This window comes from Olea europaea, unplaced genomic scaffold, assembly GCF_002742605.1.
Source record: "Olea europaea var. sylvestris unplaced genomic scaffold, O_europaea_v1 scaffold6, whole genome shotgun sequence".
Classification (NCBI taxonomy): Eukaryota; Viridiplantae; Streptophyta; class Magnoliopsida; order Lamiales; family Oleaceae; genus Olea; species Olea europaea.
Genome location: NW_019264345.1, coordinates 933,463 through 952,156, shown reverse-complemented (window position 1 = coordinate 952,156; position 18,694 = coordinate 933,463).

Sequence of the window (18,694 nt, the reverse complement as noted above, 5' to 3'; positions counted from 1 at the left end):
TTGATCCGTGAAAGTTGTCCGATGCGATGTGGGTTCAATGTTATGGCACATGAAGACCCAAAGGATGGCTATGGAGGGAGTAAGCTCAATTTGATGCCACTCTGCAGTGGGTAGGGGCCAAGCATTCTCTCTTCCCAAGAGAACTCCGCCACTTCATTCCAGTTGAATTGAGCTGGAATCGGGACCACATTGTCCAAATTAAGATTGTAGAAGTCATGAATGACGGCTGGGGAGAACATTATCCACTTACCTCGCACCCATGTCTGGTGTAAGTGTTCAGAACCCGGAGTCTCAATTTCACTATTGAAGTTTGCATAAAATTCTCGGACTAAACTTTCATAAACTGGGTGTGGCTTTTCTACAATCTTCTCCCATCCACAAATTTGTATCAGGTTTGGTAACTCAAAACCAAGAAAATCCTCTAACCGGACCTGTCTCTCTGGTATCATGCCCCAATGGCGTATTATGTTCTCATATCGAGCTAACGTTTCGGCATCATAGAATCTTCGCACACCTCCTACTAGCTCTCTGGTACGGGTTGTACCGGAGGAGGAACCAACCTTTTCTTTACCTTTTGATGTTCTCTTCGGCGGCATCCTGCACAAATAAGGAAGGAAGTGTATCAAGTTCATGTAATAAGGAAACAATGAGGAATATCGATGTTAAGCACAAATCCCCCAAACGTTCTTCAAAATATGTGCAATATTCAACGCATGGAAGTCAATGTAACATCAATATTGCAGTAATGAGAAAAATTCAAAATTATGAATCTAACATGCATTTTTTTTGAAAATTCGACCCATGATCAAGTGACCAACTTCAGCCCCGAGCATCATCGAGAAATATTAAAATTTCCCCTGACAAGGTCCGGGCATATGAAAGTACTCATTGTGGTCTAGCATATATCCAAATTTCACTACAATCGGAGGTCGTTTGGTTAGGAAAATACGTGGACGAAGTTAGTGACATGAGTTGACATGGCTTAGCAATTTATGAGGTTATGTGCACATATATGTGAGGTTAACATTTTCCAATGAAATTCCATGAGATTTTTCGTCTAGTATGCCTCACATTAACAATGTAAATCATTAAACAAATGAAACGTTCAAAATTTAGAATCATATGCCTCATTGACATTTAATCGAACACCTTGTGTGCATTGGAAATTTCCTTCACTTTGCTTTTGATTTGCACTTAGGGCTAGTCCACACTTCACAATGCAATCACAATTTAAAATTTACCCAATTCGAAAATGGCAATACATCAAAGAAAATCTTAATACTTTGCATAGAAAGTAAATTTCTTACCTTGGAGATGAACTTGGAGAGAATGCTTCAAAATTTGCTTGGTATCAATTGCAATGACAAGTTAAATGCGGTTCTAGTGGGAAGATTTGATGTTTAGTGAATGATTTTGATCTTTGGAATTGTGGGGAAAATATACATTTGTGTTTGGGGGGGAAAAATGAAAAAATTAGGGTTGTTTCTCAAGTGACGGGTTAATAACCCGTCACTCATTCACCATGCGGCCGCATGGTGTAGAATGACCAACCCAGTTTCGGTTGGGGTCCATGCGGCCGCATGGACAAAAAACCAAATTTTTTTTTATTATTATAACTCCCCAACACACCATGAATTTAAAAAAAAAAATCCTCCTACATTGGTTTTCAAATTCAAAATTGACTCGACTCTATATATTCGAAATTTTTTTTTTTGGATAAACATCTTAAAAAAATAAAATTAATAACTTTGAACCCCGAAATTCTTAGCTACACACTCAAACACCCAAAACATTATCTTTAACCTCGACTCATGCAACTATAAACGTGTAGTGCCTAGACTATTATGCGTGAATGATCGATGACCTAATAAAACATACGAAATGTAAACAAATTCCAAAATAAATGTAATAAAATAAATTGAAGGATACAGTGGGTTGCCTCCCACCCAGGGCTAGTTTATAGTCGATAGCTTGACTTTCCTGCATCTTCTTCATGTTGGGTTGTTGAGTTGCACAGTGGACTTCTACTTAGAGAAATTACAGCCCCAATAGTGTTTCAGTCTTTGCCCATTGACGATGAAAGTGCCTTTGGTCTCGTGACTCACTTCAATAGCCCCATATTGCATTACCTTAGTTATGGTATAGGGACCCGACCACCTTGTTCTTAGCTTTCCTGGGAAGAGTTTGAGTCTAGAATTGTATAATAACACTTTCTGACCAACTTCAAACTCTCGCCTCTGAATGTTTAAATCATGCCATCTTTTGGTGCGGTCCTTGATCAACTTTGAGTTCTCATAAGCTTCCATTCTCATCTCATCCAATTCATTAAGTTGCAGCAGTCGTTTTTCACCAGCAGCCTTGAGATCCATATTCAACTGTTTCATAGCCCAATATGCTCGATGCTCCAACTCCAATGGTAGATGACATGCTTTCCCAAAAACCAGGCGGTATGGAGACATTCCTATTGGTGTCTTAAATGCTGTTCTGTAAGCCCACAGTGCGTCGTCAAGCTTCTTAGACCAATCTTTTCGGGATGAGTTCACTGTAACTTCCAGTATTCTCTTTAATTGCCTGTTCGAAACTTCAACTTGCCCATTAGTTTGTGGATGATATGGAGTTGCTACTTTATGTTTCACCCTATATTTGTTCAACAGCTGCTCTAATTGACGATTTATGAAGTGTTTGCCTCCATCACTTATTATTGCCCTTGGTGTACCATATCTTGTAAATGTGTACTTCTTCAAGAACTCTATCACCACTTTCGCATCGTTAGTAGGCAATGCAACAGCTTCTACCCACTTAGAGACATAGTCAACGGCCACCAAGATATATTGATTTGAGTATGACGAGGGAAAAGGTCCCATGAAATCTATTCCCCATACATCAAATATTTCAACCTCCAAGATGTAATTTAGTGGCATCTCATTTCTTCTTGAGATATTTCCGGTTCGTTGACATTTATCGCATCTCTTCACATACTCAAATGTGTCTCTGAATAAAGTAGGCCAATAGAAACCCGACTGTAGTATCTTTGCAGCAGTCTTTGAAGCTCCAAAATGCCCAGCATATGCAGAAGAGTGACAATGTTCTAGAATCTCAGGTACTTCATCTTCAGGAATACATCTTCTGATTATCTGATCTGCACCTCTTCTGTAGAGAATGGGATCCTCCCAAAAGTAATACTTCAGCTCTGCGAAGAACTTCTTTCTTTGATGGCTAGAATAGTCTGGTGGTGGGATGGACTTAGCAAGGTAGTTAAAGATATCAGCATACCATGGGACTATTTCTACTCCAAAAAATTTGCTCATTTGGAAAGATTTCATTGATGTCCACTGATATCTCAGGTTCATCCCGTTCCAATCTTGATAAGTGGTCGGCTACCACATTTTCACTGCCCTTCTTATCCTTGATCTCAATATCGAACTCTTGTAACAACAATATCCAACGGATCAATCTCGGCTTAGCATCCTTCTTTGTCATAAGATACTTCAGAGCGGCATGATCTGTGTAGACGATAACCTTAGACCCAACAAGATACGATCTGAACTTGTCGAATGCATAAACCACAGCTAGCAATTCCTTCTCGATCGTAGCATAGTTGATTTGGGCGTCATTCAAAGTTCTACTTGCATAGTATATGACATGAAAGATTTTATTCTTTCTTTATCCCAATACCGCACCAACTGCATGATCACTAGCATCGCACATTAGTTCAAAGGGCAAATCCCAATCAGGTGACACAATCACAGGCGCTATTGTGAGTTTTTCCTTCAGAGTATTGAAAGCTATCAAATATTCCTCATCAAACTCAAACGTTACCTCTTTCATTAGCAAGTTGCACAGAGGCTTGGTGATTTTGGAGAAGTCCTTTATAAACCTCCTGTAAAACCCTGCATGACCAAGAAAACTTCGAACTCCTTTTACTGATGTAGGTGGTGGTAGTTTCTCAATAACCTGAATTTTTGCCTTATCCACCTCTATCCCCTTTTCCGATACTCTATGTCCTAAGACTATTCCCTCTTGAACCATGAAATGACATTTCTCCCAGTTCAATACTAAGTTCGTTTCTCTGCATCTTTGCAAAACTAAATTTAAGTGATCCAAGCACTCATCAAATGAGGTCCCAAAGACCGAGAAGTCATCCATAAAGATTTCAATGAATTTCTGTACCATATCTGAGAAAATTGCCATCATGCATCGCTGAAATGTGGCAGGAGCGTTGCAAAGTCCAAATGGCATTCTTCGGTATGCAAAGGTACCATAGGGGCATGTGAAGGTGGTCTTCTCTTGATCATCTAGTGCCACTGGTATCTGATTATAACCCGAATACCCATCCAGAAAGCAGTAGTGGGAATGGCCTGCCAATCTTTCCGACATCTGATCTATAAATGGAAGAGGGAAATGATCTTTCCTTGTAGTGGTATTTAGTTTGCGGTAATCACTGCAAACTCTCCACCTTGTTACCGTCCTTGTCGGAATCAACTCATTCTTTTCATTCTGAACCACTGTAATTCCTCCTTTCTTGGGCACAACTTGCACTGGACTAGTCCATTTACTATCTGATATCGGGTAAATTATTCCAGCATCCAGAAGTTTGATCACCTCAGCTCTTACTACTTCCTTCATGTTTGGGTTTAGCCTTCTTTGACTTTCAACTGTTGGTCGAAAATTCTCCTCCATGAGAATTTTATGCATACATAAGGAAGGGCTGAACCCTTTGATATCAGCTATGGTCCACCCAATTGCTTGCTTATTATCTCGAAGCACCCTAAGTAGTTTTTCCTCATCCACTTCACTAACCATGTTTGACATTATCACTGGAAGTGTATTAGACTCCCCCAAATATGCATGTCTTAAGTGTGGGGGCAGCTGCTTAAGTTCCAACTTTGGTGGCTTCAGAATAGATGGCTGTGATTTCTCTGGCCCTGTCCCAAGCTCCTCAAAGTATCGTTTCCGCGTGTAAGGTGGGTTGGACTCCAAAAATCTTGCACACATTTCTATGTCTTCAGAATCAGAATTCGTGGATTTAGAATATGCGATGCAAGCCTCCAATGCATCTGATGGATTCTGCAGTGTAAATGACTCTTCAATCATTTTATCGATCATGTCAACCCTGAAACATCTGTCAGTCTCTATTGGCAATTTCATGGCCTTGAAGACATTGAATGAAATCTGTTCTTCTCCCAATCTCAGTATCAACTGTCCATTCTGAACGTCGATCAAAGCTCTACCTGTGGCTAAGAATGGTATGCCCAGTATTAAAGGAACATCTTTATCTTCATCTATATCCAGAATCAGAAAGTCTGCTGGGAATATGAATTTCTCCACTTTAACCAACACGTCTTCAATTATTCCTCGTGGATGTGTTAATGATCTGTCAGCCAGCTGTAAAGTCACCGTGGTAGCTTTAGCTTCTCCCAATCCTAATTTCCTGAAAATAGACAATTGCATTAAGTTAATACTTGCACCAAGATCACATAAAGCTTTATCAAAATAGAATTCACCAATGGTACAAGGGACAGTGAAACTCCCTGGATCTTTCAATTTTGGTGGGAGCTTTCTCTGAATCCTGGCACTGCACTCCTCTGTTAGCATAACTGTCTCATGATCTCCTAGCTTCCTTTTGTTTGACAGGATGTCTTTCAGGAATTTTGCATAGCTAGGCATCTGAACCAGTGCTTTAGCAAATGGGATGTTGATATGGAGCTTCTTGAAGACCTCGAGAAACTTCTTGTATTGTTGTTCCATCTTTTGCTTCTTCAGCCTCTGAGGGAACGGTATGGGTAGCTCATAGGGGTTTACAGCTACAGTTTCTTTATCCCTTAGTTTCCTTTATTTGCTCTCGGTGTTGGCTCTTCTGTCTGTTCTTCTAGCTCCAAATTCTCTTCTACTTCAGGAGACACCTCTTCTCTATTTGTTACGGGATTATTCACTTGTCTCTCAGGCAATTCCACCCCACTTCTCATTGTTATGGCCTTTGCATGCTCTTTCGGATTGACGTCTGTGTTACTTGGCAGGCTGCCTGGTGCTCTACCTGTTAATGCAACTGCCATCTGTCCCATTTGAGTTTCCAAATTCTTAATGGCTGCATTCTGGTCCTGAAGAGTAGCTTCTGTCTTCTTTATGAATTGGTTGTTCGCCTCCATATATTGGTTGGTCTGTTCCATGAAATTGCCAAACATTTCTTCCAATTGAGGCTTCTTCTCTTGCTGTTGGTATTGCCCTTGTGACCTGTTCTGATTTTGGTTGCTCCAAGAAAAGTTGGGGTGCTTTTTCCCGCTTGGGTTGAAGGTCTCTCCATACACATTATTCTGCTGGCGTTGTCCCCATTGAGCAAAATTTGCTTGCTCTTTTCCTTGTGTCAAAATTGGACATTCTGCTGTCACATGCTCAGCTCCACATTCTTCAAAATTTGCCTTCTTTCTCTGTGCTGCATTAGCTGACTGGGTAATATTTTCCACCTTGTGAAATAAGGAGTCAATCTTGGCAGATAACGCTGAATACACATCCACTTCATAAACTCCTGGTGTCTTCTTTGGTACTGCTCGTTCCATGGTCCACATTGCTGAGGTTGTAGCCATTGTCTCATATAACTTCAATGCTTCATCAATTGTTTTTATGGACAATGACCCATTAGCTGAAGAGTCGACCATGCTTTTAAAAGCTGGAAGTAGCCCTGCATAGAAATATTGGACCTGAAGTCCCTTGCTAATCCCGTGGTGTGGACACTTCCTTAGTAGATTTTTGAATCTGTTCCAAGTCTCATCAAAATTTTCAGATTCACCTTGCCTGAAGATAGATATGTCGTGCTTTAGCTTTGCAATCTTGGCCGGTGGAAAGAACTTAGTACAGAACTTCTGAGCTAGGTCATTCCAAGTAGTAATGCTGGCTATCGGCTGAGAATCGAGCCATTCAATCACCTTGTCCCGCAAAGCATGTGGAAACAGTCTTAATCTTATGGCGTCGTCAGAGATTCCTTGATATCTGAAGTGTTGGCACATCTCTAAGAAGCGCGAGACATGCGTGTGCGGGTTCTCTTCAACTCTTCCATAAAACTGATGTCCGTTCTGGAACAGTTGTATCACATTTGTCTTCAACTGGAAATTTGGCTGCCCGAACGGTGGATACACAATGCTAGACTGGCTTTGAATGATTTGAGGGGTCATGAACTCTCCAACAAGCATGTTTCCTTCGTCTTCTTCCCCTCTTCCATTGGCTTGTACAACAGGATTGTGTTGTACGTTCTCCATCTGATTTCTCGCTGCTCTGTTTTCTCTTTGCCTTCTTCTAAAGCTTCGTTCGATCTCTGGATCGGCTGGGAGTAGATCTCCTTCAGCAGATCTTGGCATGCACTTCTGCAATAGGATTCAATTTAAAGACTTAATTAACTAAAATATGCACTTATGTAATAAAATTAAATAACAGTAAAATAAAATGAACTAAAATAGATTAATAAAAAAAATTCGAATTAGTGCTAAATTGAATAAAATTAAACGAATACTCAGTCCGCGGCAACGGCGTCAAAAACTTGTTCAAGAAATAATTCTTTCGATTTAAAACTACCGCAAGTGTACGGTTCGTAACAAGCAATAAAGTGAATTTTTAAAAGTTCGAATATCGTCCCTCAGAGATTGAGTAGTTCAATTCTATTTAATCTAGCCTTAACCGAATCTAATTGAGTGAAAATGTGATCTAAGGGCAAAAAAACCCCAATTTCAATTAAAACCCTAATTTCAACTAAAAACCCTAATTTCGAAACCCTAATTTCTATTGAAAACCCTAATTTCTCAATTAGAACCCTAATTTCGAAATTTCTCTAATTAAACGACTTAAACACTCAAGTAAATGAAATTAAGCAAGTTTAAAAGCTAATTTATTAAAATGAATCAAATTAAAGTCACTAGGATCACGAATCCCCAATTGAAGTTATAAAAACCCTAATTTCATAAAATTAATGATTCGATGAAAATTTGCCAATTCAATGTTCCTAATTCTATCCAATATACTCTCTCGATATATATTAGACCTATTCTTGTACACCACCAGCCTATATCTCTATGGATGATGCAAACATACAAGAATGCATGTAGTTTTGTGAACAATTTAAGAATTACATAAAGCATAGAGGTAGATCTCTATCCCCTATCGGACCCTATGTTAATTTACACCTTATCGAACCTATTCCACTTCTCTCGAATGTAAGAAACAAGTCATCAATACTCACACAATCATTGGCCACTAATTGCGGAAGAAAATTAATGCATGTAAATTAATCAAAATATCCAACGAATCTTTATATCAAGTTCATGAAATATAGAATTAAAATAAAAAACAACGGTTCATCGATCACCTAGTATTTAAAACCCTAGCCTAGAAGATTCATAATTACAGAAAACAAAACGAAATTAATAACTAGAAGGAATAACACCCGTATGAAAGTTCTTGAAATCTGAATTCTTGAACAAAACCTTGAAAACTCCTTTGAATCCTTGTGAAATCGGCTTCAAGTTTTTGTTCCTTGTCTCCAAAAGTTGTGTTCTTTCTTCTCCCTGGACGTTCTGCCCTTGTTTTGATGAATTTTGGCTTTTATATCATGTCCCCACGGAGCCCAGAAAGAGTTTCAATTAAAAACGAGATTTCAGAATTTTTTATCGACCTTAAAGCCATGCGGCCGCATGGTGTTAAACCATGCGGTCGTATGGTTCAATTTTTCAGCTCATTTGGATCCCTGCAATACCCTGTGCGGTCGCAAGGAATTATAACCATGCGGCCGCATGGTTATAAAATTTTTCCTCCGAACAGTTTCTAGTATTTTGGTCATAACTTTCTTTTCCGATCTCCGATTGAAGTGATTCAAAGTGCATTTGAAAGAAAACTCAAATATGTACACTTTTGATAGAAATAGGATTCCTCAAATTCTGATAGTTACTATGCCAAAAATTGATCTCAAGTAGAGACTCAAAATCACGAGCATAACTTTTTCGCTTGAAATTTGATACTTGATAATACTTCGACCATATTTCACCTCTTGACTCCTTTCCTCATCCAATTTAACTTTAACACTCTTGAATCTTCATTCCATTTCCCGTCTCATCTATGGATTATTTGCAACTTGGTCCTCAAACTATCGCTTTGTTCCGTTTTGGTCCTTTTTCGGCTCTTTTCTTCTGAATTCCATCTTTTCCATAGAAACACCTACATAGCATGAATTTAACAAGATTAAGTCATAATTCACTACTTTTTCCATGTTTAAGTCATGTTTGTGAGCTAAATAAGTGTGTAAAAACACACTTATCATTAACAAACTCAAAAAAAAAAGATGTAAAATTCTATATCTAGGTTGTGTATAGATAGCAATGTTGATTTGGGGGTGTGACATGACATTACCCTATTGGACAGTTTAAATTTCAAACAATTTTTCCATCCAATTGATACTTGACAACAATGCAAGTGTCAATCAACGTGTCAAAATCAGTGTATAAATAGCAAAGTTCAATTAGTATGAACCTTGCTACATGTACGGTTTTGTTTACGCTTTACCTCTTGACGTTACCCTACTGGACAGTTTAAATTTCGAACAGTTTTCCCATCCAATTGACACTTAACAACAATGCAACTTTAGTTTACAAATAGCAACGTGTCAAGCAACGTGTCAAAATTAAGTGTACAAATAGCAAAGTTCAACCGATAAGAACCTTGCTACGTGTACACTATGGTGTACACTTTAGTTTACACTTTGCCACGTGACAATAGCCTATTGGATAGTTTAAATTTCAAACGGTTTTTACATCTAATTGACCCTTGACAACAATACAAGTGTCAAACAATGTGTTGAAAATCAGTGTACTACTAGCAAAGTTTAATTGGTAAAAACCTTCCTATATGTACACTATTGTGTACACTTTAGTTTACATTTTGCCACGTGAGATTGCACTGTTGGACAGTTTAAACTTAAATTAGTTTTTCCATCCAATTGACACTTGACAACAATGCAAGTGTCAAAAATCGTGTCAAAAATTAGTGTACAAATAGCAAAGTTCAATCAGTATGAACCTTGCTACATGTACCCTTTTGTTTACGCTTTACCTTCGGACATTACCCAGTTGGACAGTTTAAATTTCAAATACTTTTTCCATCCAATTAACACTTAAGAACAATGCAGGTGTCAAGCAATGTGTCAAAATTAAGTGTACAAATAGCAAAGTTCAATCGATAAGAACCCTGCTACATGTACACTGTGGTGTACACACTTTAGTTTACACTTTGCCACGTGACATTACCCTGTTGAATATTTTAAATTTCTAACAGTTTTCCCATTCCCATCCAATTAACACTTGACAACAATGCAAGTGTTAAACAACGTGTCGAAAATCAGTGTACGAATAGGAAAATTCAATTGGTAAGATCCTTGCTATATGTACACTATGGTGTACACATTAGTTTACACTTTGCCACGTGACATTATCCTATTGGACAGTTTAAATATCAAACATCTTTTCCATTCAATTGACACTTGAAAAAAATGTAAGTGTCAAACAACGTGTCCAAAACCATTGTACAAAGAGAAAAGTTCAATCGGTATGAACTTTGCGACAAGTTCACTATGGCGTACACATTATTTCACACATTGCCACGTGACATTATCTTGATGGACATTTTAAATTTCAAACTTTTTTCCCATCCAATTGACACTTGAGAACAATGCAAGTGTTAGATAACGTGTCCAAAATTAGTGTACAAATAGCAAAGTTCAGTCGGTAAGAACCTTGCGACATGTACACTATGGTGTACAGAGTTTAGTTTACACTGTGCAACGTAACAATACCCTGCTGGACAGTATATATTTCAAATAATTTTGCCATCCAATTGACACTTGACAACAATGGAAGAGCCAAAAAAATGTCGAAAATCAGTGTACAAATAGCAAAGTTCAATCGGAAAGAACCATGCTACATGTACACTATGGTGTACACACTTTACTTTACGCTTTGCCACGTGACATTACCCTACTGGACATTTTAAATTTCTAGCAGTTTTCCCATCCAATTGTACAAATAGCAAATCGGTATGAACCTTGCTACATGTACACTATGGTGTACACACTTTAGTTTACAATTTGTAACGTGACATTACCCTGTTGGATAGTTTAAATTTCAAACAGTTTTCCCATCCCATTGACACTTGACAACAATGCAAGTGTCGAACTGTAAAGCCCCGACCCCTTGTGGACCGAAACGCTACTTACTTTACTTAACTAACCGGTGGTTTAATCATAGGAGAATATGATTAAGTGGAAGCTTAATTTTTACAATGATAATTTTAACAACAACCTTGAGAATACTTTAAATAAAACACTGAATAAAAAAAAGGAACGTAATTTATTTGAAGAAAATACAACTTGTTCTCGCGTTCAGCATTATTCAAATACTTTAAGGAAATAATATTGAAAACGTTCACAAAAATAAAAATAAATAACTTGTTCACCGAGTTTTCCATGGGCTCGTTGCACCACTCTCCATCTTTTCCATCATACAGGCCTATGGTAGAATCATATCAATCTGTAGAGAAGGGTTAAACCCATGAGTTAAAAAACTCAAAGCTACAACTTTAGAAACCTTTTCATAGTAGGATTTCCGATAGAATCCCAAACATGTAGAGTCATGACTTAACACGACGCCTCAACCGGAAGCACATGCCGTACCCGACGGTACCATTAGACATGGAGGTGTATACCGTACCGGAGGTACCATTAGACATACAAACATTAACATAAATCTTCATTTCCTAGAAACTTATAACTTAACACGAATTAACACTTTGCACCTCTACCTACCTTGATTGATGCTTTGAACCTTGTTAAAAAATGCACTCCTTTAAGAAGGTGCTAGAAAATCGTGTAGGAATTTGACTTTTCATATTCCGCGTACTTCGGTTGATACTGTATAGCCTTTAATATTTCTATCATAACTTCTTCTTCCGATATCCGATTTTGGTAATTCAAAGTGCATTGGAAAGCTAACTCAAAGAACTACAACTTTTTTTTAGATATAATTTTCCAAATCGAATGTTTTCTATGTCGTAAATGGGTCTCAAATGAGATTAAAAATTTTGAAGTATACTTTAGCCATCCAATATTCATGTCTTAGTGCCACTAAGGTGTTTAAAATTATTTGGGGTTCTGCATCCCCCACACCTTAATTAAAATTTCATCCTCAAAATTTACCTTCTGATTGGGCGAATAGTGTTGGATACTTGTTTTTGGCTTTCTCTTCCCCTTCCTAAGTGGCCTCTTCTATTTCATAATTATTCCATTGTATTTTGACTAATTGAATTTCTTTGTTCCTTAGTTTATGCACCTTTCGATCCAATATCCTAATTGGTACCTCTTCATAGGATAAGTCCTTTTGTACTTCCACGGACTGATAGTTCACTACATGATTAGGATCAAGCACGTATTTCTTGATCATTGATACATGGAACATGTTGTGCACTGCCAATAACCCAGGTGGGAGAGCTAACCAATAGGCTACATTTACGACCCTATCAAGTATCTCGAATGGTCTGATATAGCTGGGTCGTAGCTTTCCTTTCTTGCCAAACCTAAGTACACCTTTCATCGGTGCCACTTTCAGAAACACTTTTTCTCCAACTTTGAATTCTAAATCCTTCCCCCTTGTATCCGCATAGCTCTTCTATCGATCCTATGCTGCCTTTATCCTTGCACGGATCTTATCGATTGCCTCAACTATCCTTTCAATTATTTCTAGTCCCAAAACTCTCTTCTCCCCAACTTCATCCCAATGAACAGGGGACCTACATCTTCTACCAAAGAGAGCTTTGTACAGTGCCATCCCAATGGTTTCTTGGAAGCTGTTATTATATGCGAATTCTACTAGGGGTATGTATGACTCCCAACTACCCCTAGATCTAAAACAAATGCTCTAAGCATATTTTCCAAAGTTTGGATGGTCCTTTCAGATTGACCATCAGACTGAGGGTGATATGCTTTACTAATGTTCAGCTTCGTTCCCATAGCTCCTTGTAGACTTTTCCAAAATTTGGACGTGAACCTTGGGTCTCTATCAGACACAATGGACACAAGTACGCCATGTAATCTCTCAACCTCCTTAGTGTACAACTGTGCCAATTGGTCTAAACTGAATGTCATTTTCACTGGAAGAAAATGAGCTGACCATATTAATCGATCCACCATTACCCATACAGTGTTGTTTCCTCTTGCTGACTTTGGGAATCCAACCACAAAGTCCATTGTGATATTTTCCCATTTCCATTCGGGTATGTCCAGTGGATTTAACAATCCAGTCAATCTTTGGTGCTCTGCCTTAACCTGTTGACATACTATGCACTTTTCCACGTACAACCCTATACTTCTTTTCATATTTCTCCACCAAAATGTATCTCGGAGGTCTTGATACATTTTCGTACCATCGGGATGTGCGGTGTACGGGGTGGAATAGGCCTCTTTCAATATCTCATTTTTCAAAGCTTCATCCTTAGGCACACAAATTCTCCCCTTAAACGTTAGTGCCTAATCCGAAGCCATTCCAAAATCCTTTCTCTTATCAGTACCAATTTCATTCTTGATCTACTGGGTCATTACCTTATGTCTCTATAATTCAATCTCTAAGAGTAGGTCGAATTATCAAAGCTGCTAGACGAGCAGTGACTTGTCCTGGTATGGTAACCACTTCGATCTACAACTTTTCCAAGTCCTTGACTAACTCCATTTGAAAAGTGGGTAGTGACGCCAACTGTCCCATTGATTTTCTACTTGTGGCATCGGCCACAACATTAGCCATACCTGGATGGTAATGGATAGTGCAATCGTAATCATTCACCAATTCCAACCATCGTCTTTGTCGTATATTCAATTCCTTCTGTGTGTATAAATATTTGAGACTCTTGTGAGCTGTGTAGATATCGCACTTCCCTCCATACAAGTAGTGTCACCATATCTTCAAGGCAGTACTACCACCGCAAGTTCTAAATCATGCGTCGGGTAGTTCTGCTCATGTTTCTTCAATTGTCTTGATGCATAGGCTATCACTTTTCCATTCTGCATCAGCACACATCCCAATCCTTGCTTGGATGAATCACTGTATATAACAAACCCTTCCATATCCTCAAGTATTGTTAACATGGGTGCTCATATCAACCTCTGTTTAAGTTCTTGGAAACTTTGTTCACATTTATCTGTCCATTAGAATTTTACTCCCTTCCTTGTAAGCTATGTCATTGGTCCAATTATCTTGGAGAATCCTTCAATGAATCTCTGATAATATCCTGCTAATCCTAGAAAGCTCCGTACCTCACCAGCATTAGTTGGTGCTTTCCAGTTGGTTACTGCTTCCACTTTAGCTGGATCTACCTCAATCCCTTGGGCAGTGACTATATGTCTAAGAAATCAAACTCGTTCAAGCCAGAACTCACACTTCTTGAATTTGGAATATAGCTTCTCCTTGCGTAATACCTCCAATGCTATTCTTAGGTGCTCTTCATGTTGCTCCTTACTCTTGGAATATATCAGAATGTCATCAATGAAGACTATGACAAATTTATCCAAGTATTGATGAAATACACAATTCATTAGGTCCATGAACATGGCAAGTGCATTGGTTAGCCCAAACGGCATCACTGTAAACTCGTAGTGTCCATAACGAGTTCTGAAAGCTATCTTGGGTATATCCTTTGACTTTACTTTCAATTGATGGTATCCCGATCGTAAGTCGATCTTGGAAAATACCTTAGCTCCTTTCAGTTGATCTAACAGATCCTCGATTCTCGAGAGTGGGTACTTATTCTTGATAGTTAATCTATTTAACTCCCTATAATCGATGCACATCATCATGCTTCCATCCTTTTTCTTCATGAACAACACCGGCGCACCCCATAGAGATACACCTTGGCCATATAAAGCCCATATCTAGGAGTTCTTGCAACTGCTTCTTTAACTCTTGTAGTTCCTTCGGGGCCGTTCGGTATGGGGCTTTTGACACTGGTGCCGCTCCGAGAATTAGGTCTATGGTGAATTCCACTTGCCTATCTGGTGAAATACCAGATAGATCTTCTGGAAACACATCTACGAATTCCCGTACTATTTGTACGTCTTCAACCTTTATCGTCTCTTGTTTCCCCCCGAGATGTTTACTAAATATCCTTGACATGTTTCTTTTCTCAACATCTTCTCAGCTTGTAACGCCGATACTAGTCGAATAAGGGGTTTCATCTTCATTCCAAGGAACGAAAATGGTTCCTCTCCTGGTTTCTGAAATGATACCTCCCTTTCCTTACATCGGATGGTGGCGTAATTACAACCCAAACAATCCATGTCTAGTATTACATTAAAATCCTTCATTTCTATCATGTATAGGTTCGCTTCCATTGGTTTTCCCTCAACTTCAATACTTACTAATTTGGCTATTCTATCAGTACTCAAAGGGTTGCCTGAAGGAATACTAACCTCTAATGTACCTTCCGACTTATCACAGGTAATACTAGATTTAGCCATAAAAGTTGTTGATACAAAGGAGTGTTTGGCTCCTGAATCAAACAATACATAAGCAGGTGTATTGACTATCAATAAAGTACCTGCTATGACGTCCAAGTTTTCCTCTGCATCTTTCTGAGTCATTGCAAAAACTCGTGCTTTCCCTTTCTAGTTCTGGTCATTATTATCATCTTACTTTGAGGTAAGTGTGGGGCAATCCTTAAAAATATGCCCTGGCTTACCACATCTAAAACAAACATTCTTCCCTTGCAAACTCACGCCACGATGCATCTTTCCACACTTAGGACATGGCTCTATAACTGGCACAATGCTCTTGTTGGCATTGGCTCCGCCATTAGCTTTCTTGTTCTACCACTTACCCTTTCCCTTGTCCTGGCCATTCCATTTCCTTTTACCCATACTGCCATTGTCTGGTTGATTGAACAGCTGACTATATTGCTCGGCGCTAGTCTTCTGGTACCAGATAGCATGAGTTCTTTCCAGCATTTCACGGTATGAGGTGAAATGATGGGACATAAGAATCATGCTTATATCTGGGTTCAACCGTTGTTCAAACCTCCTAACTTTCTTGTCCTCCGTATCCACTAGATGTGGAGCATACCTTGAAAGTTGGTTAAACATCCTTTCATACTCAGTCAGGGACACAGTCCTTTGCTTGAGTTGGAGAAATTTACTTTCTTTGTGATCCCTCAAAGACTGTGGGAAGTACTTGTCCATTACTTCCTCTTTAAATCAGTCCCAAGTCAATTTCGCTTGTTGCTCTGGGGTCCTCATCCTTGACATCGAGTCCCGCCAGTGGCTTGCATCACCGGAGAACATAAACTCAGTACGCTGGACCTTCTGGGCGTCCGTGCACCCTATTAATCGAAATATTCTCTTCAACTTGCAAAGCCACTCCTTGGCTGCTAATGGATCAACTGCTCCATTGAAGGTAGGGGGCTTGTGTCTTCTAAATTGCTCGACCACTAAAGCATGGGTTGGAGGAGCATTAGGAGCTAGTGGTAGGGGTTACGCCTGGTTTAGGTTTTGCCTGCCAATGTCTTGGACTGCTTGGAGGAGATCTCTTATCAAGTTGGTTTGATTTGCGTGGGCCATTTTCCTTTAGACAAAACGTATGGTTCTTATTAGTTTCATACTTCGAATTCTAACAAAGAAGATAAAGTTTTATTTCTTGACATAAAGGAAGTTGTTACAAGGATTTAAATCTAATCCCTATAAGTTCTACGGATCTTCTTTGGTGGAGCCTCATCTCCAGAGGAGTCTTCTGCCTTAGGTCCAGATTCTATGTCCATCTCAACCTGTGGTTCGGGCTCAGGATCATTCCCTTCTTCAGGCTCTTCTTCTTCATCAACTTCAATTACTATCTCCAGTTGAGGTTCTGAGTTTTCCCTCCATAGGTTTAGGAGTGATTGGCAATACACTTCAAATTCAAATATATTTGGGTGCTCCTCTAGCATTACATCCCTAACCGTGACTCCCATATCTCCCCATTGAGGTGGAAGGGAGTGTATGAGGTTATTTATAGCATCAATATGCGTTATCTCCATTCCAGCGTTCACCGCTGTCATGCATCTCTCATAGACATCATGTATATGTTCGTCAAGTGGACAGAGCAGATCAGTCACTTAATTCTCATAGGACTGAATGGCGATTCTACGGTTCAATGCTTCTCTATGTGCCCTAGCCATTCTACGAGTCATATCTATTGCATTTTCACATATCATACACTTTTTTTTACTCTTGGAAAGATGGCTACTGTTACATAACGTTCTACCTATAAATCCTAGCCCAATGCGTATCTTTGGAAAAAAAAAACACATCTTTCAAATCATTTCTAACTGGCATAGTATATCTTAGAAAATAAGCATAAGTTGTACCATAGCATCGTAAAGCATCATAACATAGTCTTTTCATGAAAACATTAACTTTGAACATACCTGGGCCGTAGGATGAGATTGATGGATGGATGCAAGATGCCATGGAGTATCTTAGACTTTTTCATTTTTTTTTTAAAAAAAATACTTGGTCTACAGAATCGACTAAACCGTGCTCTGATACCACGCTGTAAAGCCCCGACCGCTTTTGGACCGAAACGCTACTTACTTTACTTAACTAACCGGTGGTTTAGTCATAGAAGAATATGTTTTAGCGGAAGCTTAATTTTTACAATGATAATTTTAACAACAACCTTGCGAATACTTTAAATAAAACACTGAATAAAAAAAAGAAACGTAATTTATTTGAAGAAAACACAACTTGTTCTCGTGTTCAGCATTATTGAAATACTTCAAGGAAATAACATTGAAAACGTTTACAAAAATAAATCTAAATAACTTGTTCACCGGGTTTTCCATGGGCTCGTTGTACCACTCTCCATCTTTTCCATCATCCAGGCCCAAGGTAGAATCATATCAATCTGTAGAGAAGGGTTAAACCCGTGAGTTAAAAAACTTAATAGATATCATTAGTGCATTCATGATCAAGCTACACATTTCAAAGCTGTAACTTTAGAAACCTTTTCATAGTAGGATTTCCGGCAGAATCTCAAACACGTAGAGTCATGACTTAACACGACGCCTCGACTGGAAGTACATGTCGTACCTGGAGGTACCATTAGACATGGAGGTGTATACTGTACCGAGGTACCATTAGACATACAAACATTAACATAAATCTTCATTTACTAGAAACTTATAACTTAACACGAATTAACACTTTGCACCTCTACCTACCTTGATTGATGCTTTGGACCTTGTTGAAAAATGCACTCCTTTAATGTTTAAAAAAAAAACACTCTGTTGAGAATTGATGCTTGGAAAACACTTCTTGATAGCATCAAAACTTCTAGGAAAAACTAATTTTCCTCCCTTTCCTTTCTCTTTTTCTAGACTTGAAAACTCTCTCTTTTATGCTTAGAAGCTTTTGTCTTGGTGTGAAAAATGTGTATGCATTGGGGCCTATTTATAGGTGAAAATCTCACAACTTAAGGGCAAGTGAAGGGCCTAATACACATTAATATGGGTGCCACTTATGTGGGAGATATAGGTTTAAGAAGGTGCTAGAAAATTGTGTAGGAATTTGACTTTTTGTATTCCGCGTATTTCGGTTGATACTGTACAGCCTTTAGTATTTCTATCATAACTTATTCTCCCAATATCTGATTGA